Here is a 23,262-nt window from a genome sequence, read left to right as displayed (position 1 = left end):
GGCCAACATGGTAAAACCCGTCTCTACTAAAGATACAAAAAATGAGCCAGGTGTGGTGGCAGGCACCTGTAATCCCAGCTACTTGGGAGGCAGGAGAATCACTTGAACCCGGGAGGTGGAGGTTGCAGTGAGCCAAGATCGTGCCATTGCACTCCAGCCTGGGCAACAGGGTGAGAGTCCATCTCAAAAAAAAAAGAGGCAGATCTGACCATGTCCCTTCTCTCCCTAAAATCCTCCAATGACTGCCCCCTGCTTAAGGCAGAAAGTTCTAGTTCCTCAGCCCAGCTTTCCAGGCCCTTCATGGATGCCCCTGCTCTTCTCCCAGCCTCCACTCCCTCTGCTCCCCTGAACCTGCCACACTGTAGCCATCGCAAACTTCGTGCCTTTGCATTTGCTATTCTCACTGCTTGGTATGTGCTCCATGAATTTCTACTCATTCTTCAAGAATCAGCCTTCTCTGGGTTACTCCTCGGTTTTATAACACCTTATGCACAACTCCACAGTGGCAATTATCATGTTGTATTAGAGCTGTCTGGTTGTGTTGGTGACCCCATCCAACTGGGAATGCCATGTGAGGCTGTATATTGCCTATGGCTTTATCCTGTGCCTGGCACATGGCACCTATGTGTTGAATGAGAAAGGAAGAAGTAAATGAATGGCAATGAGCGAGTGAAACAGTGACATCCTTGATGGTGTGGGTGGGGTTGGAGTGGGCAAGGGATCCTGATGAAAGGAAACAACAGAACGCAGCATGAAGACACAAGAACCGACTCCAAGAGGGAGGTGAGGAAGCTGCCCCGGGAGTGTTCCCCCCATCTCTCTGTGGGAGTCCATCCTGGACCGGAGCTGTGTGCTCTGAAATCCTCGGCATCCCTGTCATTTCCTTGTGTTTGTTGTTTCTGCTACCCCTGTGAGGAAATGATTCTTAACCCTGCCCCTGGGAAGAGTTGCTCAGACCTTACCCAATGCTGTTTTCTTCTGTGTAAGATGAGGGTGGGAAGGCGGCTGCACAGCTCACTCCTACTCCAGGCACCAGAACGCTCCTGGTAGGGGGTATCGAGGGCAGGGCCTGGGAGTTTGGCCCGCAAGGCCAGAGCCAGGACAAGAGACTGGGCCTGTGAGAAGGGGGAACCAGGAAGCCACAGGGCCTGGAGGCTGGATCACTGAGCCCTGCGGCCACCACTTGATCCCCCAGGATGGACTCCTGTCCCAGCTCTCTTGTGCTTAGCCACATTCCTGATGACACAGCACTTCACGCTTAGCTGAGCCAAAAGAGCAGGAATCACCCAAACTTTGGGTCAGGAGGTTGGGGGGAGAAACTACCTATTTTATTCACTTTCAGGACCCAACAGCATGCCTAGCACATGGCGGAGGAGCTCAAAAACTGTTGGGAAGAAGGAAGGAAGGAGGGAAGGCCGTCTGTCCTTGCTGGAGCCAGAGGGCTATAGGGAAGAGGCACTTCCAGAGGCCGATCCTGGTGGTAAATGTGGCCATCAGAGTGAGGGACTGCTTTGGAGAGGGGTGGAAGGCTGGGGGTCAGAGTCTCCTACACCCACTTCCTACCTTCTCAAGCTCTCTGCCCAAATCTTGGAGGTCTGGGGTGGGCATCTCAATGGACCCTATTCCTGTTTAAAGATATCCCCCACCCTCTTCCATGGCAGGGGTTCCCAGTTCTGGGTGGGCATCAGAACTTCCTGAGAAGCTTTAAAAAGTGAAGATTCTTCAATCTAAATGCCCATCTGTGATACAGTGGATAAAGAAAATGTGGTACATATACGCTATGGAATACTATACAGCCATAAAAAGGAACAAGATAATGTCCTTTGCAGGGACATGGATGGAGTCAGAAGCCATTATCCTCAGCAAACTAATGCAGGAACAGAAAACCAAACACTTCAGGTGCCCATTTACAATCTGAATGATGAAAACACATGGACACATGGATGCAGAGGGGAACAATACACACTGGGGCCTATTGGGGGTGGGATGGGGGGAGATAAAGCATCAGGAAGAATAGCTAATGGATGCTGGGTTTAATACCTAGGTGATGGAATGATCAGTGCAGCAAATCATCACGGCACACATTTACCTATGTAACAAACCTGCACATCCTGCACATGCACCCCTGAACTTAAAATAAAAGTTGAAGGAAAAATGTAAAGATCTTGAGTCCCACCTGAGGCCTCCTTGAGGGAGGCCTCCTCTTCTCCCCTTCTCATAAACTGTTTTGCCAGGATCTGAGCCCTCTTTCTTTTCTTTCTTGTCTTTCTTTCTCTCTTTCTCTCTTTCTTTCGATGGAGTTTTGCTCTTGTTGCCTAGGCTGGAGTGCAGTGGTGTGATCTCAGCTCATGCAACCTCACCCTCCCTGGTTCAAGTGATTCTCCTGCCTCAGTCGTCCCAAGTAACTGGGATTACAGGCACTTGCCACTATGTCGGGCTAATTTTTTGTACTTTTAGTAGAGATAGGGTTTCTTTATGTTGGCCAGGTTGGTCTCGAACTCCTGACCTCAGGTGATGCACCCGCCTCGGCCTCCCAAAGTGCTGGGATTACAGGCATAAGACACTGTGCCCGGCCTCTTTTTTTTTTTTTGAGATGGAGTTTCACTCTTGTTTCCCAGGTTAGAATGCAGTGGTGCGATCTCGGCTCACTGTAACCTCCACCTCCTGGGTTCAAGCGATTCTCCTGCCTCAGCCTCCCGAGTAGCTGGGATTGCAGGTGCACACCACAACGCACTGCTAATTTTTTGTATTTTTAGTAGAGACGGGGTTTCATGTTGGTCAGGGTGGTCTCAAACTCCTGTCCTCAGGTGATCCACCCACCTTGGTGTCCCAAAGTGGTGGGAATACAGGCATGAGCCACCGCGCTCAGGCCCCAAGCCCCCATTCTTTCTGTAACCCCAAGATGGCATATAAGCTTCTGCACCCCATTGCAGGGTGAGGAGTAATCAACCACTCTGTGGTTCTCCCTGTGTGCACATTAATAAATTTGCACGCCATTTCTTCTATTAATCTGCCTTTTGTCAGCTGACTTTTCAGTGAACCTTCAGAGGGCAAAGGGGAAGTTTTCCCTTGGCTTCCATACCTTCCACACCCTTCTTCCACCCAGCCAGACAGAAGTCTTTTCTCTTTCCTGTGTCTCTCCCAGCACCTCCCTGTATCACAGCACCCATCACTCCTCCCTGTTATTATTTAATGATGTCTGTGCCAGACAATTTGTGCAACCTGCCTTGTTTAAGCCTCCCAAGAATCCTTGGAGGTAGATGATGATGAGGATGAGGATAAGGATGATGATGATAGCAACAAAGACTCTGCAGGAAAAAAGGCTGCTCTAAGAATTCTCTATGTGCTGCCAGACCCCTTCATCCTCACCACAGCCCTGTGAGGGGTAGGTTTCATTATTATCAAGTCCATTTTACAGACAAGGACACTGATGCCCAGGGAGGTGAATTCATTCGCCCTTGGTCACACTGGTAAGTGGTGGAGCCAGGATCTAACCCAGGCAGTGCTCCAGTTACCCACTGGGCTTCAGCCCTTATATACATGAAGACCCTGAGGCCCAGGGAAATCATTTTTCCAAACTCATCATTCTCATAAGGGGCAGAGTCATAATTTGCATGCAGTAACCTCTGACCCCATGGCTCCACTCTCCCACATGGCCCCTGTTTAAACCTGCTGCAAAGTTATCTCCAGGTCAAGCTCCTATTCCTGGCCTGTTCTATGATGTTCCCTTCCTCTATTCCACAAACCCCCAGAGACCTGCCTTCCCATCTTCCCAACATGGACTTCCCTCTAATCTCACTCCCTACCCATCCTGCTCCACTTCGAGTTCCCTGGAAAGGCACACCCTGCCCTTACTGAGGTCACAGCTTCCCTGGAAGGCAGAGATCCAGCAACAGTTGGGAGCTTCTCCCATTACTTCTCTATTCCGCATTCTGGACTAAGCAGGCAGAGGCAATGGGGGTGTGGGGGTAGCACCCTCTTCCCCTCCCTGGGATTCTTTGTCAGTAAAGTGGAGAATGGCCCTGCCCTGGCTGCCTGCCAGGGCCAAGAAGACGTTCTGATGGGATAATGGAGCACAAAGCTTCATAAACGCTGGTGGTCCAGCCCCGAATGCCTCACTTCTGGGCCATGACAGGAGGGTGGGGTCCCAACCAGCTGGAGACCCAGCCCCACCAAGCTGGCAAGTTACCTACCCACCCTGCGCCCCAGCAGTCCCCTCTAAAGTACATTCTGCATAGAATCACTATAAGAATTGACTGCAGCACAGACTGTACACATATAAAGGGCATCACGCACAGAGGAACAGTTCCATAAATAAATGGTAGCAATTATGTGAAGGGCCCGGCCTCCTTCTGTAGAATCAGAGCTGTGAAATCAGGCACCTTTTCAGAGAACTCCAGTGGGAAACCAGCTCTCCACAGTGGGCCCTCAGTTCAGCCATCCCACCACTGAGAATAACTCTAGCTGTCCAGCTGGGCAACAGCTGGCTTTCAAAATTGCATTGTAATCTTGTAATCACAGATATCCTTTTTTAAAAAAATGTCACCCAAGCTGAAGTACAGTGGTGCAATCTCAGCTCACTGCAACCTCTGTCTCCTGGGTACAAGGGATCCTTCCGCTTCAGCCTCCAAAGTAACTGGGACTACAAGCACACGCCACCACACTCGGCTAATTTTTTTTTTTTTTTTTTTTTTTTTTTAGAGAGACAGAGTTTCACTATGTTGCCCAGGCTGGTGTCAAACTCCTGGACTCAAGCAATCCACCCACTTTGGCCTCCCAAAGTGCTAAGATTACAGGTAAGAGCCGCTGTGTCCAGCCCTGCAGATATTCTTTACCTCACAGAAGTTGTAGAGCTCTCAACCATCTGCTTTTCTCATCAATCCTTTACAAAGCCTGCAGAAGGAGTTTGCGTGCTTCCGTGCTGACCTGAGCTCATCTCCAGCTCTGTTTCTTACTTGCTGGGTGATCTTGGGCAAGCAATTTCCCTTCTCTGGGCCTCACTTTGCTTCATCTGTAAACTGGGTGGGATACTCAGCCTTTGAGGGTTCCTGTGAGAATCACAAGCATCAGGCACAGAGGAAGAAGATAATAGTCCTTAAATCACCATTACCCTCATTTTCGAGATGAAGAAATTGAGGTTCAGAAAGGCTCCCTTACTTGCTCCACAGCTAGGACGAAGCAGGGTCGGCTCTGAGTCCAGGCCCCTGCCTCCACACGAGAAGCATCCTCCAGTTTTAAAACTTCTGACACTATGAGGTATGGCTTTGGTTGCTCAAAAACAAAGACCAATCTCAGGGTCCTGTTTTACATGCCCCTTTTTACAACTCTTATTAAGTTACAGCCAGCCTGGCCCAGATGCAGCACCAGGTCCTCCAGAGTGGGTCAGAGGGAACAAGGTGAAAGCCAACACGAGCGTGGAGGGTGAGGCTGTGAGCCCTGTTGTCTTCCAGAAGGCCCACAGACACGGGACAGGAAAGCAATGGGCTTGTCCCAGTCGACCGCACGGTGAGGACATAGTGACCTCATCCCCACAGCCATGAGCACTCTTGTCAGCACCATGCTCCAATTTTACAGCCTGAGTCAGCGGGCAGAGGGACACTGTGCATTTAATAGCCTGACATTGTGCAGAGGGACACTTTGCATTGCCCTGGCCTCAACCCTGCTGATTTATTCGGGCTACCTCAGAGTAAAAGACAAGAATTCTCTTCTCAAGCATCTGGCTCTGGGTAACTTACTTCTAATCCTCTCTTTTGAAGACAATGATAAAACACCATTTTTCACTGATCCAATTGACAAAGACTGAAAAGACAAACCACACCCAGTATCGACCGGAGGATTTCGAAAAAGCAGGTCTCTTTACAGCTGATAGAAGTGCAAAATGTACCATTTTTTCTGAAGGGCAATTTGGCAAAGCTTTAAAAATTCACCTGTTCTTCGGCCCTGTAATCCTTCTCCTACAGTGATATGTACTGGGTTCTTGACACAAACTTGTCCTTCACAGAGTTGTTCGTAACTGCCCCAAAATGAAAACTGCCGAATTATTCATCAAGATGAAACTGCTTCATTCAATGATGGGCTATCAGTCAACCATTCAAAATCATGTTGGGGCTGGGCACGGTGGCTCACACCTGTGATCCCCGCACTTTGGGAGGCCAAGGCAGGCAGATCAGCCTGACCAACATGGAGAAACCTTGTCTCTACTAAAAATACAAAATTAGCCAGGTGTGGCAGCGCATGCCTGTAATCCCAGCTACTCGGGAGGCTGAGGCAGGAGAATCGATTGAACCCGGAAGGCGGAGGTTTTGGTGAGCCAAGATTGCACCGTTGCACTCCAGCCTGGGCAACAAGAGCGACACTGTGTCAAAAAAAAAAAAAAAAAAAAAATCATGTTGGGGGCAGGGTGCAGTGGCTCACACTTGTACTCCCAGGACTTTGGGAGGCTGAGGAAGGTGGATCACTTCAGTCCAGGAATTTGAGACCAGCCTGGGCAACACAGCGAGATCCCATCTCTCAAAAAAAAATTTTTTTTTTTTTTTTTTTTTTTTTTTTTTTTTGAAGATAGGCTCTCGCTCTGCCGCCCAGGCTGGAGTGCAGTGGCCGGATCTCAGCTCACTGCAAGCTCCGCCTCCCGGGTTCACGCCATTCTCCTGCCTCAGCCTCCCGAGTAGCTGGGACTACAGGCGCCCGCCACTGCGCCCGGCTAGTTTTTTGTATTTTTTAGTAGAGACGGGGTTTCACCGTGTTAGCCAGGATGGTCTCGATCTCCTGACCTTGTGATCCGCCCGTCTCGGCCTCCCAAAGTGCTGGGATTACAGGCTTGAGCCACCGCGCCCGGCCAAAAAAAATTTTTTTAATTTAGTGTGTTGGCACATGCCTGTGGTCCCAGCTACTAGGGAGGCTGAGGTGAAAGGATCACTTGAACCCAGGAGTTGGAGACCAGCCTAGGCAATACAACAAGACTCTATCTCTTTTTAAAAAAAAAAAAAAAATTAGCTGGGCATGGTAGTGTGCACCTGTAGTCCCAGCTATGTGGGAGGCTGAGGCAGGAGGATTGTTCGAGCCCTGGAATTCAAGGCTGCAGTGAGCTATGATTATACTATGGTTATGCCACTGCACTCTAGCCTGGGCAACAGAACCAGAGCCTATCTTTAACAACAAGAAGAAAATCACATTGGGAAGAATATTTACTCACACAGGAATGTTCATGAGAGATCAAGAGACAGAGCAACTTAAATCCAGAATGATTTGCATTGATATAACCTGGCTGGATAAGCTTTTCCACATTGAGGATTGTCCCCTTGGAACAGTCCCCATTGGAACCCAGCTACCATGCTATAAGGAAGTCCAGGCTATCCTTCAGGAGACAGAGGAGGATGCGACACCATATGGAGAGAATGGCCCAGTCATGTGTCCGGCTGAATGCCGCTGCATGAGTCACCCCAGCTGCCATCATGTGGGACAGAATTGACCAGTCAATCCACAAAATCTTGAGAAATAATAAGCTGTTGCTGTTTAAAGCCACTAAGTTTTCAGATGGTACTCTTTTTTTCTTTTTTCTTTTATTTGTTTTTTTTTTTTTGAGATAGAGTCTTACTCTGTCGCCCAGGCTGGAGTGCAGTGGCGCAATCTTAGCTCACTGCAACTTCCACCTCCTGGGTTCAAGTGATTCTCGTGCATCAGCCACCCACATAGGTGCAATTACAGGCATGTGCCATCACACCCAGCTCATTTGTTTGTTTTTTTTTATGAGACGGAGTCTCGCTCTGTCGCCCAGGCTGGAGTGTGGTGGCACTATCTCAGCTCACTGCAACCTCCACCTCCTGGGTTCAAGTGATTCTCCTGCCTCAGCCTCCCGAGTAGCTGGGACTACAGGCATGTGCCACTATGCCCAGCTACTTTTTGTATTTTTAGTAAAGATGGGGTTTCACCACGTTGGCAAGGATGGTCTCGATCTCTTGACTTCGCGATATGCCCGCCTCGGCCTCCCAAAGTGCTGGGATTATAGGCGTAAGCCACTGAGCGGGCCCCTTTTTGTATTTTTAGTAGAGACAGGGTTTCGCTGTGTTGGCCAGGCTGGTCTTGAACTCCTGGCCTCAGGTGATCCACCTGTCTCGATCTCCCAAAGTGCTGGGATTACAAGCATGAGCCACCGCACCCAGCTTGACATGGTTAATCTACAGCAATAGATAGCTGTGGCACCTTGTTTGCGTTCCTAGATTTTCAGAATGCACACAGACCACAAGAGCAGAAGCACCTATGTGGAGCATTCAGCTTAGTTGTGCACACCTGGAAGGCAGAGCTTTAAGTGACTCCAACTTACTGAGCCTCCACCACTGGCCAGTCATTGTGCAGCTTCCACAAATACCATCACGTACTAGGTACTTAATAAGTATTTATGGAATAAGTGAATACATGTCTTAGTTAACACACACTGTAGCCCTGGGAGGTAGGAATTGTTTTATTATTATTGTTGTTATTTTCTTTATTTTTTATGAGACAGAGTTTCACTCTTGTTGCCCAGGCTGGAGTGCAATGGCACAATCTCGGCTCACTGAACCCTCCACCTCCCAGGTTCAAGCGAATCTCCTGACTCAGCCTCCCTAGCAGCTGGTATTACAGGCATGAGCCACCACGCCCAGCTAATTTTGTATTTTTAGTAGAGATGGGGTTTCTCCATGTAGGTCAGACTGTTCTCAAACTCCTGACCTCAGGTGATCCACCCGCCTCAGCCTCCCAAAGTGCTGGGATTACAGGCGTCAGCCACTGCGCCTAGCGGAACTGTTTTATTATTACTTAACTGATACCTATTCATTGCAGAAAAATGCAGATATTACAAAAAAGAAAATAATAATTACCCCTAATTCTACTCTCCATAGTTCATTTAACATTTAGCATATATCTACAGAAGTCCAAATATATTACCTATGCATATTTACTTTTAAAAATGTGATAAACATATTGCTCTGCAACCTGTTTTTTTCCCTTCAAAAATACTATTTGACTTTCTTACCATGTCAATGAATGTAGAGTCTCCGTTCAACAACATTTTTGTGGTTTTGTTTTGAGACAGGGTCTTGCTCTGACACCCAGGCTGGAGTGCAGTGGAGCAATCTCAGCTCACTGCAACCTCCCCTTCCCAGACTCAAGGGATCCTCCCACCTCAGCCTCCTGAGTAGCCAGGACTACAGACACGCATCATCACGCCCAGTTTATTTTTGCATTTTTTGTAAAGATGGGGTCTTGCCACGTTGCCCAGGCTAGTCTCAAACTCAGGCTCAAGTGCTCTGCCTGCTCGGTCTCCCAAAGTGCTAAGATTATAGGCGTAAGCCGCTACCATGCCCGGATTTCAACAACATTTTTGTTTGTTTTTGAGACGGAGTCTCACTCTGTTGCCCAGGCTGAGACAGGAGAATTGCTTGAACCTGGGAGGCAGAGGTTGCAGTGAGCCAAGATCACATCATTGCACGCTGGCCTGGGTGACAAGCGCGAAACTCCGTCTCAAAAACAAACAAACAAAAACTCCCTTTTTGGTGACAGCTGGCTTAAATGCATTGATGCTTGCAACCAAAATATCCTAACAATCACTACTTCAAGGAAATAGGGAAGATAGGACTCTCAGCCACAAGACCAGGCCTCTGGGAACCAGTTAAAAGAACCACGCAGGACAGACTGCTGCCTGAGCACTCTCTGTAAGTAAAGACTATACCAGTCATTTTACAATACCAGGTGCACAGGCTGGAATGTAAGCTCCTTGAGGGGAGGGATCTATAGCCAAGCAGTCAAAGCCCTCCATGATGTGCTTTCTACCTCCCAGCCTCAGCCCCAAATGTCGGGCTGGGCACTGGCCAGGTTGTAATGTGCAATTCTAAAGCCTACCCAGCTGTCACAACTATAAATCTAAGCCAGCGTTCCAGCCCGCCAGGAAGACGGTATAACACGTTCTAGAAGTGGCATTGGGTTTTCCAAGTACCTTCATCCCCATTGTCTCCTGTGATTGTCCCAACAGGGTCCACCAGCCCAACTTTAGGGACATGGAAATGAGGGAGGCAAAGCGGTTAAGCAACCTGCCTGAGGGGTAGGTGAATAGAAGAACTGTGACTTACATTCAAGTTTGAGCCAACCATGCCACTGGGAGAAGGATCGAATAACACTTGATCTTTATTATCGTAGTTTTAAAGATGAGGAAACTTTAAATGAGATACCTAGAGTAGTCAAATTCACAGAGAAAGTAGAACGGGGGTTGCCAGGGATTAGGGGTAACAGGGAATGGGAAATTATTATTTAGTGGGTTCAGAAGATGAAAAAATTCTGCAGATGGATGATGGCAATGGTTGCACAACAGTGTGAATGCACTCAATGACACTCAACTGTAATCTTAAAATAGGTAAAATGGTAAATTTTATGTCATGTAGTTTAATTTTTTTAAGTGAGGAAATTGAGGTCTAATAGCATAAAGGTGTAGAGCAGATTTTTTTTTTTTTTTTTTCCTGGGATGGAGTCTTGCTCTGTCACCCAGGCCGGAGTGCAGTGGCACGATCTCAGCTCACTGCAACCTTTGCCTCCCGGGTTCAAGCAATTCTCCTGACTTAGTCTCCTGAGTAGCTGGGATTACAGGCACCTGCCACCACGCCCAGCTAATTTTTATATTTTTAGTAGAGACGGGGTTTCACCATGTTGGCCAGGCTGGTCTCCAACTCCTGACCTCGTGATCCACCTGCCGCAGCCTCCCAAAGTGCTGGGATTAAAGGCATGAGTCACCACGCCCGGCCTTAGACTAGATTTTATGCAAAGTCTGGGGACAAACCAGGTTTAATTCTTAGCTCGGCCACTTGCTGACCTGCTCCACCTTGGGAAAATCACTTTGAAACTGTGCTTCAGTTTCCTCCTTTGAGAAATAGGACAAAAAATAGTAAATCTAGAATTCATTATGAGAATTAAATGAGATATTAATAACCCCATACCAATCACTTACCTGGCACGTAGTGAATTAGCAACACATACAACATTATTATGACGAGGTTTCTCAAACCAGAGCAAGAACAGTCTTTCAGATGCTTGAAAAGTCTTGGCACTTATCTGTTGCAACCCCTTTGTTACAAAGCCGAAGAGACTGAGGGACAATGACTTGCCTGAAGTCACCCAGTCAACTTGTAACAGAGCCCAGAGTTGAACCAAACCACTCTTCTCTGAGTCCAGAGATCCCCAGCTCCAGCCAGCTCACAGTGCTTTCCCTTTTTAAAGAACTAAACTGCCGTGGATTTGAGGCATGAATCTCAAGCCTTGATGTGGAAAGCAGGGGCTCCTGTGGCCAACTGATTCTCACTCTCCCTCTTGCAAAGCATGAGTCAGCCCCAGTATAATGTGTGAGTCAGCCAGCTCCCCTGTAATGAATGTGCATATGACTGCCAGGTGGCACACAGGTGGGGGCTGGGTGGGGCAAGTGGGCACAGCTAGACACCGGCTGCTCTGTCCGGGCATAAGCTGTGTGCTTTCTTTCAGATCCAAATTGCCGCATGGTGGTATCTAGAAGTCAGGAGCCCAGGTTTTACATCTTCAATTTGCTTCCAAATTCTTCCTTCACTGTGATCTCAAGCAAGTGGCTTAATTTCTTTGTGCCTCAGTTTCCACAACTGTGGATACATGAATAATTCTAGTCTTGCCTGCAGCATAAGGTGTGGGGAGGACCCAAGGAAAGACATGTGGGAAGGAGTTTTGCAGAGTTACAAAGTTACATCAAAGCCAGGTACAGTGGTGCTGGCCTGTTGTCCCAGCTACTTGGGAGGCTGAGGCAGGAGTATTGCTTGAGCTCAGGAGTTTGAGGCCAGCCTGGGCAACATAGCCAGACCCTATCTCTAAAAGGAAAAAAAAGAAAGAAAAAGTTATATCGGCATGAAAGGCATTGTCATTCCACTTCTCTGGAGAAATATGATTCTAAGAATAAAACAAAACTATGCCAGGCTATTTGTTTTTCCCATCAGTCCTTGGGCTTCTCAGGGTCCCTCTGGTCTCCTTGCTGTTCCCCCAGCCTCAGGGTGCCAGGTTAATTCCTCAGACTCAATACTTGTGGAGGGCTTACTGTGCACTAGGCCCAGGGCCAAGCCATTGAATCCTCCCCAGAGATCTCCAAGGTCAACATTATTCCGGGTCTTAAAAAAAAAAAAAAAAAAAGAGGGCCAGGCGCGGTGGCTCACGCCTGTAATCCCAGCACTTTGGGAGACCGAGGCGGGTGGATCACTTGAGGTCAGGAGTTCAAGACCAGCCTGGCCAAATGTGGTAAAACCCCGTCTCTACTAAAAATACAAAAAAAGTAGGTGGGCGTGGTGGCAGGCACCTGTAATCCCAGCTACTCAGGAAGCTGAGGCAGGAGAATCGCTTGAACCCGGGAGACAGAGGTTTCAGTGAGCCGAGATTGTGCCACTGCACTCCAGCCTGGGCAAAAAGAGTGAGACTCCATCTCAAAAAAACAAAAACAAAAACAAAAAAACCACAGATTATTCTGGGCCTTATTTTACAGAGAGAAAACTGAGGCTCACTGGTAATAAGCAACTCACCAATTGCAAGGTGGAGCTGGGCCATGAAGCCAGACGTCTGGACTGTTCCAGAGTTCTGCCCACCCCACGGGGAAGAAAGCTACTGGGGGAAGCACCATCAGGTCTCTTCTTCCAACCTCACAGACCAGACCTCCAGAAAACAATACGTGGAAATCGAGAGGGGCAGATCCCTGTAACCCTGAAGAAAATCAGGCTTTGAGAATGTAAAAAAATGGAAATAATAATAGTTACCACATTTCAAGTATTTACTGTAGGACAGTCACCTGATACACGTTTCCTTACTTCATATTCACAATAATTCTTAGAGGTGAGTACTGCTATTAGCCCCATCTTACAGTTGGGGAAACTGAGATTCAGGTGAGGTAACATGCTCAAAGACATATAGTTAGCAGGTCTGTTTCCAAAACCTGTGGTCCGCCCACCACATACCACTGTCAGCCTCCTCCTTCATTCATTCTTTGATTCATTCATTTATTAAACATTTATAGCTTCTTTCTTGTGCCAAATAACTTGCTGGACAGAGGGAAGACAGGAATACCTGAGCCCCAGCCCTAGAGGAGGTCATTATCTCAGAGGCAGATAAGGCTCAAATAATTGTAATCTAAGCGATAAGAGCCAGGCAAAGCAAATTGCTTGTACTGGTGCTGGGTCAGAGCAGGCAGTGCCGGTTGGAGTTTCTGTTGTTTTTGTTGCTTTCTTTAAAGACAGATAATCTGGCAGCATTTGATTTAACACGTTTCTCTAGAGTCAAGTCATCCATTTATTATTATTTTTTAATTTTTATTTATTTTTTTTTTTGAGACGGAGTCTTGCTCTGTTGCCCAGGCTGGAGTGCAGTGGTGTGATCTCAACTCACTGCAACCTCTGTCTCCTGGGTTCAAGCGATTCTCCTGCCTCAGCATCCTGAGTAACTGGATATTACAGGCGCCTGCCACCATGCCAGGCTAATTTTTGTATTTTTAGGAAAGACGGGGTTTCATCATGTTGGTTAGGCTGGTCTTGAACTCCTGACCTCATGATCTGCCCGCCTCGGCCTCCCAAAGTGCTGGGATTACAGGTGTGAGCCACTGCACCCGGCCTACTTATTTATTTTTAGAAATGGGGGGGAAATCTCACCTTGTTGCCCAGGCCAGACTTGAACTTTTGAGCTCAAGCAATCCTCCTGCCTCAGCCTCTTGAGTAGCTGGGACTACAGGCATGCATCACCACACCTGGCTCCGTTTATTTTTTCAATCCAGGTGCTGGCACTCACATTTACTACCTGTGTGATTTTGGGCAAATTACTTCCCTGAGCCTTGGTTTTCTCCTTTAGAAAACAGAGAGAAAAAGGCCAGGTGCAGTGGCTCACGCCTATAATCCCAGCACTTTGGGAGGCCGAGGTGGGCAGATCATGAGGTCAGGAGTTCGAGACCAGCCTAACCAACATGATGAAACCCCGTCTCTACTAAAAATACAAAATTTAGCTGGGCGTGGTGGTGCGCACCTGTAATCCCAGCTACTCGGGAGGCTGAGGCAGAAGAATCTGTTGAACCTGGGAGTTGGAGGTTACAGTAGGCTGAGATCATGCCACTGCACTCCAGCCTGATGACAGTGAGACTCCATCTCAAAAAAAAAAAAGAAAAAGAAAATAGAAAAATACTCATTTCGTAGAGTTGCTGTTGGAATTAAATTAACTGAAATATTGTATTCCTTCATTCAACAAAAATGTATGAGACCCAGTGTGAGCCAGGTGCTGTTTTTGGTGCTGGGGACACTGGAAGAAGCAGATGGAGACACTCCCTTGGAATCATGGAAATATTTTAAGTTAGAAAAAATTAATTGAAGCAAAATATGCATACAGAAGAGTACGAAAATCAGAAATGTACACAGCTCAATGCACTTTCACAAACTAAACACACCCGCAACCAGCACCCTGATGAGGAAACAACATTACTAACACAGTCAGAAACAGGGTGTGACAAGAAAGGCACTCACCTCCCCTATAAAATTTAAGCAGGGGTGGAGGGGGACGGCAGACTCTGTCATCAGGATAAATCATATTTTTAATGCAGTATTTTTGAAAAACCAGAATTAATGCAAAAAATCCATGATGACAAAATATCAAAATTTTAAATAAAAACAGGATTAGTAACATGTTGTGCTGAGTCATATTAAAGCTCGAGGCGAAATAAAAAAAATCAGTACTGCTGATCTGGTCTCCACCTGCCTCACCCTGATTACCAGCACCCGCCCCCAGAGTCACGACCCTCCCTTCCAAGGGTAAGTGCTGTTACCCCAGAGATAAGTTTTGCCTGTTTTTAAACTTTATACATATGAAATCACACTTTTGCACAGCTGCTGTCACTCAATATGATGTCTATGAGATTCAGCCACATCATTGCGTGCCATGGAAAGATGTCTGAACAAAGCAGTGATGTGGTCAGCTATGCATTTTAAAGAGACCAGTGTGGTGGCAGGGAGAAGGATGAATGAACAGTGGTCCTAGCCTGTGCTGTAGGAGGGACTGTCTGCATGGAGAAGGCAGGCAGAGTCCACGGGATTGACTGGATATGGGGAATGAGGGAGACAGAGAGGGGTCAGGGAAGATACCAGATCTCTAGCTAGGGCAATTTGGTGGCTAGAGCAGCCACCTCTAGGGTGGGGACGGGAAGGGATGCGCAAAGATAATGAGTTCAGGTTTGAGCATGGTGAGTGTGAGGGACCTGTGGGACATCCAGAGGGCTGTGCTGGAGGCAGCTGGACAGAAAAGTCTGGTACTCAAGAGAGAAGGGAGGGGAATACATCCCTTCAATTCCCCCAGCATCAGCGAGCAGGTGGTGGCCCTGATAAGACCATTTGCAGAGGGTCAAGAAGGGGAATACTTCCCTTCAATTCCCCCAGCATCAGCGAGCAGGTGGTGGCCCTGATAAGACCATTTGCAGAGGGTCAAGAAGGGGCATACAGAAGATAAAGAAGGGATGCCGAAAAGCTTTCTGGGAGCAGGTGGTTCAAGCAGGAATGCAAATCAGAATGAAAATATTAAACACACAAAACTGTCGTGCCTGGCCCATCAGGCCTTCCTGGAATCCAACACTGTGTTTACCTGCAATACAGGAGGATTTGAATTGCAAAACATCCTTCGGATTAGGGGCACTTCCGTCCCAGCCCCTGCTATCCCCCCTTATACCAGTTGCAGCTGACTCAGCAAAACCTTTCCTCCTGGCTGCCAGGGGCGCTTGCCTTTAAAGGCAACAGAGTCTTTTCCCAGCCCGCCTTACTCACTCCTAACTCTGGAGCTGCTAAGACCCGCCCTGCATGGCCCTGCCACCACCACCACCACCACCCCTCCCCCACCCACTTGCGTGCTCTGAGGCACGCACTAGGCTCCAGCATCCGCCTGGCACCTGACACCTCCCTGCTAGCCAGTCCCAGACAGCTCTTTTCCTCCAGACTAGCTGGGGCTGGAACTGCTTAGAATCGGACCCAGAAGAGGTCGAGTTCCGTCCAGGACTAAAGACAGCCTCCAGGGAACAAAGCTGTCAGTGTGGGCGCAGACTAGGGAAGGGGCACCAGGTCATTCAAGCTGAATGCTGGGGCTCTACAGCCTCCTCACACCCCCTTTAGTGCCTCAGGTAGGGTAGGCCTGTGGGGACACTGAGGTTTCCTCAGGTCCCTCCCCTGCTCAATAACTCTCCATGGCTCCACACTACCCACTGCATAAAGCCCTAACTCCTATAACCTGACATTTGGGAGCCTCTGTGATTCCACCTTCAGTCTCTGTGATTCCTTCAGTCTCTTCTCCTCCCTGAGCCCCCATCCCCCAGCCACAGGGGTTACTTATCTGCCCCTCCTGCTCCCCTTTCCCCCTGCACCCGAACCTTCTCTGCTCAGATGCTATTTCCTGGGGGCTTCTCTAGGGCTTATTCCCTAGTTGGAGTTAAATTCTGCTTCCAAGGACTCCAAAAAACAAACCAGTCCACCTGAGAATCTAGTCAGTAGCTTCTGATGAATTTGCTTCTGACCAGTAGCCTCCAGGGGTCATAAAACATTCACAGAGAGGAACACAGAGAGGGTAATGGGGTCTGTGTGTGGGCAGATGGGGTGGAGTGGGTGAAGGAAAAGCTTTTCTTCTGGCCACTTTGCTTGTTCCTCAAGTACCACCCTACCATGGGATGGGGATTTGACTGAATTTCTCAAGTCAAGAACGAGTACAGTTTATGTAGCTAAGCCTTTATAAACATCCACTTTCCTTCAGGCCTACCCAGGAAGGGTTTATTATATCTATTTTACAGATGTGGGTCTTCGGGCTCAGAGAAGAGAAGCCATTGTTTGCCCATGAATGTCTGCAAGTAAATAGCAGAGCTGGGGCTCCATCATCAATCTCTAAGAACGGCCCAGAGATTCTTAAGGCCCCTAGGTAATCATTCTGGCAATCTGCTGCCTTTGCACATGCTCTTCCCTCTGCTGAGAATGGCCTACCCTCGATCCATCTGGTGAACTCCTATTCAGCCTTCCAAACTCTGCTTAGCATGACCTCCCCCTTCCCAGATGCTCTCTGTACTCACTCTCCTTCCCCTGTGGTACAAGTTCTGCTCCTGTACAGATTCTTAACCCTCTATGCTTGACTTGGTACTGTTGCTGCTCATTTCCCCTCTTGCTCCCCCTCCAGCTTGGGGCCTCCATGAGGCTAACAACAGGGTCACATGTCTCTGTCTCTGGGAAAGTGGCCAGCACGGGGCTGGCCCAGAGAAGGACAAGGTGGCTGTTTGGTAAGTGTGACCCATGGGCTGAGTGAGGCAAACCCACAACTGAGAAAAGACATAGACAGTAGACTGGATGTGCTAAGAAACAAGGAGCTGTGGAGAGACTCTGAGCAGGGAAGTAGCAAAACCCAAACGGTACTTAAGGAAAGCCTGGACATATCAGCAGGACAGACTAGAGTGGAAGGAACATTCGAGACAGGTAGATTAGCTGCTCACTCATTCGTGCATTCCCTCCCTCCTTCAATCATTCACCCACGTGCCTCAGCTGCAGAACTAGTCCTCGAGGTGCTCACAGGCTGAGGGAAGGCAGACAGAAGACAAGTGGCAACCTACAAAACACCAAATGGTAAAGGAGAGAAAGATTTCCACTTGGGAGAACCAGGGAAACTTCCCGGAGGAGGAAGGACCCATGGTGCTTTTTGGTATGCTGAGGTGGCGGGCGGGGGGATTCCCAGGCAGAGGAGACAAGCTGAGCAAAGGTGTGGATGTGAGTTGCTGGTATGAGGGGCGAGGTTGAGTGTGTAAACTGGTGCCCCGAAGAAGGACCGTGATGGCCAGGCTTGGCCCTTACTCCCTCCATGACAATTTCAGACAGATGAGCAGGAGAGTGGCAGGGTGCAGGACTGGAGGACGAAAGACCAGTGGAGATGTAGGCCCTGCAGACAGCAGGGGAGGGAAAGAGGATGAGGTGGTGTAGACAGCGGAGTCAGCAGGACTTAGTGGGCTCTGTCCAGGGGTGAGGAGAGAGGTGGCCCCAAGCTTTCCAGGCTGAGCATAGAGAGACCATAGGAATTGAAGCTTTGGGCAGGGGGGTGCCCAGAATGCACCTGCATTCTGTTTCAGGGCTCCATACTCAACCAAGGTGCCCCTCAGCCAGAACTGGACACATTGCCAGAGAACTCCAGGGGTCATCTGGTCAGCTCAGCCTCCTGGTTTCCAACAGATAGTAAGCCTACCATGACTCCCTCCATCAGGAAAGGGACCCTCAAGATTTTGATCAGACCTTTGGACTGGGTGTCCTTCCCTTCACTGTGTCTCAAGCAAGACACTGGTCTAGAGGAAATAAGGTGAAGTCAGATGATAACAATACCACTACCAGTGCAGTGGCACATGCCTACACTCCCAGCTACTACGGAGGCTAAGGTGGAAGGATCACTTGAGCCCAGGAGTTCGAGACCAGCATTTATTTATTTACTAACAAAATAAATAAATAAACCAACAATACCACCAACCAGCAAATGAGAACTTCCATGCTAAACACTTCATGAGCTTATCTGGAAATTGCACCTCTCATGATAGCAATGAGATTGGTGTGAGAATTCCATTTACTCATAAGAAAACAGCCTCGGCCGGGCTCGGTGGCTTATGTCTGTAATCCCAGCACTTTGGGAGGCCGAGGTGGGTGGATCACGAGGTCAGGAGTTCAAGACCAGCCTGGCCAAAATGGCGAAACCGTCTCTACTAAAAATACAAAAAATTAGCCGGGCGTGATAGCAGGCGCCTGTAATCCCAGCTACTCAGGAGGCTGAGGCAGAGAACTGCTTGAACCCGGGAGGCGGAGGTTGCAGTGAGCCGAGATCGTGCCACTGCACTCCAGCCTGGGCGACAGAGCGAGACTCCGTCTGAAAAAAAAAAACGAAAACAGCCTCATTGGCCAGGAATTCGCCCAGGATCGCGGCCGGGCCAGTATACAGTTGAGCTGGTTTAAACCCAAGGTCTATCATGTCCTTAACGTCAGTCAGTTAGCCTGCCTTTCATATTTTACACACTTATAGGTCACCATAGACTCACCTGAACTGTGAGAAGTAGAGGAAGGCGTCCCAGAGGAGGTGATTTTAAAGCCCAGGTTTGAGACGGGTATGCATTTCTAGGCAGAGCCCGGCCGGTGCAAAAGCAAGGCTTGGCTCACAAACGGGAACGTGGGGGGTGGAGACAGGGAAGGGAAAAGTCAATCACTGGGCAAGACCTCCTGGAGTCTCTCTAACAAATAAATACTACTTTGCACGCAGTAGACGCTGTTCTAAACACTTTACAAATATTAACTCACTTGGTCTTTCTATAACCCCACGAGGTGGTACTGTTACTATCCCTAGTGCACCGAAGTCACCCAGCGGCCGAGGGAGAACTCCAGTCCAGCTTTACACCCGCTACTCCGCGCATCCCAGCTTGCCTTACAGCCGGGTACCGGCTCCACCATTTTGCTAGAGAAGGCCGCGGAGGCTCAGAGAGGTGCGCACACTTGCCCTGAGTCACACAGCGAACGCGCTCCGCGGTCCCAACGCACAGAGAGGGCCGATCGGCAGCCTGAACGAGGCAGTGGTTGGGGGGCCCCGGCCCCGGCCCCTCCCCTAACCCCCTCCCCGCGGAGCACCACCCAGGACAGGCTGGGCCCCAAGCCCCGCCCCGAGGTCCTGCCCACACACCCCTGACACACCGGCGTCGCCAGCCAATGGCCGGGGTCCTATAAACGCTACGGTCCGCGCGCTCTCCCGCAAGAGGCAAGAGGTAGCACCAGCGAGCGTGCCGGTAGCTAGTCGCGGGTCCCCGAGTGAGCGCGCCAGGGAGCTGGAGACCAAGCGACGGGAGTCGGAGTCAGAGTCGCAGTCGGAGTCCCCAGACCAGAGCACGAGCCTGGGCCGGAGAGCGCCGCTCGCACGCCCGCCGCCACCCGCGTACCCGGCGCAGCCAGAGCCACCAGCACAGCGCTGCCATGGAGCCCAGCAGCAAGGTGAGTCGCGCGCCCGCGGGCCCTCCCGCCGGGAACAAAGGCGCGGACTCCTGCCCGCCTTCCACCGGCCAGGGCCTCCCCCGCCGCCCCGCCGCTCTGTGCGCCTGGAGCGGGCCGCGCGCCTCTCCGAGCCTGGCTGGGTGCGGGTCCCGAGCGCAGTGCCCCGCCGGGCCGCGCGCCGCAGTGGGAATGGGCTCCGGATCTAGCGGGCCGGAGGGCGCCGCGTGCGTAGTTGGCGCCGGCACCGAGCACGCGGCTTCTTTCCGGGGGCGCCGCGCGGTCCACGCGGCCCTGCTGGTGCTGGGGACACAGGGCCCGGGCGCGGCACGTCGCACACGACCTCGGCGGCGGTAGCCCGGCGTCGGCCCCTCCCGGTGCGGGGGAGGGGGCCCGAGCGCGGCGCCCATTGGCTGAGCGGGCCGAGCCCCCGGCCCAGCCCCGGCCCCGGCGCGCGGAGGAGGCAGGACCCGCCCCCGCTCTCCGCCGGCTCCCCTAACCCGGGCGCCCCAGTAGGTGGGCGGCCTGGTGCGAGATGTCCCGCCCGCCTACCCTACTCCTCCCGCCCGTCCCCCGCGGTGCCGAGGCCGAGGGGAGGGCACTTCTCTCCAGGCCCGGGCTCTAACGGGGGGGTTGAGATGAACCTCCGGTCTTGGAGGCTCTCCTTTCCGAGGAGTGTAGGCCCCAAAGCTTTGGCCCAGTCTCGCGGAGATGTGTTCCGCGGAGGCAGGTTTACCCTCGGGACCGGGCGGGGAGCGCAGCCGGAGGGACGGGGGATCCGGGAACCGGGAAAGAGCCCCAGGCTGAAGTCGAGCGGGAGGCGCGCACACCACAGGGTTGGAGAATGAGGGATGGGGACTCTGGGGACCAACAACTGCCTAGATGGGATTTCTTTTTTCATGTGTAGACGGGCTTGTCCTGCAGGGCATCTTTCTAACTTCCGCAGAGCGATTTCTTTCCAACAAGTGTTTGTGTAACCCCTCCTGTGTATAGGGCGTTGTTTCTTTCCACCCTCCCTTCCTCCCCAGTCTACAATCTTTTCAAGTGCCCTTTTTCTTTTGAAACGCTCCCTCTTTATTATACTTGGATTTTTCCATCTCAGCTGGGAGGGCATCTGGATGGCCCTTGTTTTCTTAGCTGGGACGCGGGGGTAGCACTGAATTCTGAACTGCCCTTCCTACTGGCTGTGGAGGTGTCCCGGTGGGACTGAGAGGGGTGATGCTGGGCCGTACCCTCGGCGGGAAAAGGCCTTCCGCCCCACACCTGTTGAATCCATGAGTCCAGACGACTTGCTTCACCCTTCCCGCGCCCTCGCTTAAGGTGAGACCCCGAGGAAGTTCCCGGGGAAGGCTCCCAGAATCCTAGGTGAGCCATAAGGGTGGGATATAACTAAACGAAAGTTCAGCGAGAAGCTCTTTTAGCTAGTGGCAAGGAAGTCCATATATCTCAGGGCTCTTGCAGGCAACTTCTGGGCCTCAGTTTTTCCATCTGAAAGATAGAGATCACTTTTGTCACTTCCTCTAGGGAAGGAACTATCTATTCAGCATGCTATGCCAGACATGGGCATTTATTTGTTGAGTGAATGAGTGAATATTCTACGTGGAGACAGGAAAGTGGAGGAGAAAATCAACAGGTTCTTAGCCAAACTACTTTTCAGCGTCACGGACCATATAGCCCTGCTGGTTACTCACCAGCCTGGAACTCAGAGAAGGGAAATAAGTTTGCTAAAGTCACACAGCTAGTAAGTGGTTGAACTGGATTTGAACCCAGGCCCATCAGATTTAATTTCATTTCTGTCTCCACTGTCTCTCTTCACCACAGCATTTCTTGAATTTTAGGCAAAAGGGAGAGAGTTTGCTTACCTTCAAAGGTGGCTCCTTATGCCAGCTGCTTCTAAATAGTGTAGCAGATGGGTGCTCTTCATGGAGTGCTCTCCAAATTTTCCACTGTCTACCTCGTCAGTAATTCATGTTGGAACACCTCTTTCACAGTGGTATATATGTATTTTTAAATTCATGCACGTGCACTTTGATACTAACAGATTATATGCTTTCACAAAACAGAAATTTCAAAAGACAAATAGATACAAGACGGCAGTTGTGGTCATTTCCCCTCCAAATCTTGTGTAGATCATTCCATATACATTCTGGAATAAAGCCCTTCGCTTTGGAGACTGCTGAGTTGACCTGCAAGCACAACCTTTTTGTGCACGATGTTAAACTGAGGCCTGGAGAGGTCGTATCGCTTGCCTTTCACACAAGATCTGAAAATCAGGTGTGCCTGGCTCCAAAGCCTTGATTCTGCTATGTTCCTCTTTGTCTCCTAGGAAATGGGAACTGACTTAACTAACTTCCCTGTGTTCCATTGTGCTCCTCTGTAACTTATAGTAATGAGCTTAACCAAATAGGAAGTAGGAGACAGATGGAATCACCTCGCCTCCAAGCCAGGGGTTCGCCCACAATCCCTCCTGGGCAGCACCAGCACGCAAGGGTGAGCCCTGCCCCAGATGTCTCACCCTTCCCTTCATGAAGAACTTGTAACTAGCCTTGCCTATGCCCATCACTCATCACTTTTCTGGCCAGTCTCTACCTTCCAGAAAAGGAAAAATCAGAAATCCGCAGCATCCTCAGCCCCTCTGTGGTGCAGAGAGCATAGTTTTTTGTTTTTTGTCCTTTTTGAGACGAGGTCTCACTCTGTCACCCAGGCAGGAGTGCAATGATACGATCTCGGCTTACTGTAACCTCTACCTCCCAGGCTCAAGTGATTCTGTCACCTCAACCTCTTGAGTAGCTGGAACCACAGACGCACGTCACCATGCCCAGCAAAATTTTTGTACTTTTGGTAGAGATGGGGTTTCGCCATGTTGCCCAGGCTGGTCTCGAACTCCTGAGCTCAGGTGATCTGCCCGCCTCGGCCTCCCAAAGTGCTGGGATTACAGGCATGAGCTACTGCACCCGGCTGAGCATAGGTGTTTGCGTATGTGGTTTTGACTCCCAGCTTGCCTCAATTGCCCAGTTTTCATCATTACAGTGTCTAAGAATTCAGAAAAGAATGTATGTCTCTGTCCCCATAGATGCTCCATAAATATTTCTTGCTTCCTTGGACTCCCGTGATGCATTGCACTTACCTGGGCCGTGGGTGACCTGTACCTGGGCCTTGGCCTTTATCTAAAAGCTGGCATTCTGGCAGTATGAGCTTTTGGGGAGTCAGGATGCTGGCCCGTGGGTATTAAGTCAGGTAAATC

The 23,262-nt window shown here is 50.0% G+C and overlaps 1 long non-coding RNA gene across 1 annotated transcript; it reads right to left on the bottom strand.

Annotated features, from left to right (window-relative positions):
* Positions 1-4,683: 4,683 nt before the first annotated feature.
* Positions 4,684-19,198, bottom strand: LOC108586706. The gene is made up of 4 exons (XR_001904328.3): positions 19,085-19,198; positions 12,552-12,729; positions 10,973-11,852; positions 4,684-5,048 (listed from the first exon to the last, which is right to left on the bottom strand). It is a non-coding gene; the product is annotated as an uncharacterized LOC108586706 (long non-coding RNA).
* Positions 19,199-23,262: the final 4,064 nt, after the last annotated feature.

The sequence above is a fragment of the Papio anubis genome, chromosome 1 (genome assembly GCF_008728515.1).
Source record: "Papio anubis isolate 15944 chromosome 1, Panubis1.0, whole genome shotgun sequence".
Lineage (NCBI taxonomy): Eukaryota > Metazoa > Chordata > Mammalia > Primates > Cercopithecidae > Papio > Papio anubis.
This window is presented reverse-complemented; position numbering and strand designations above follow the sequence as displayed.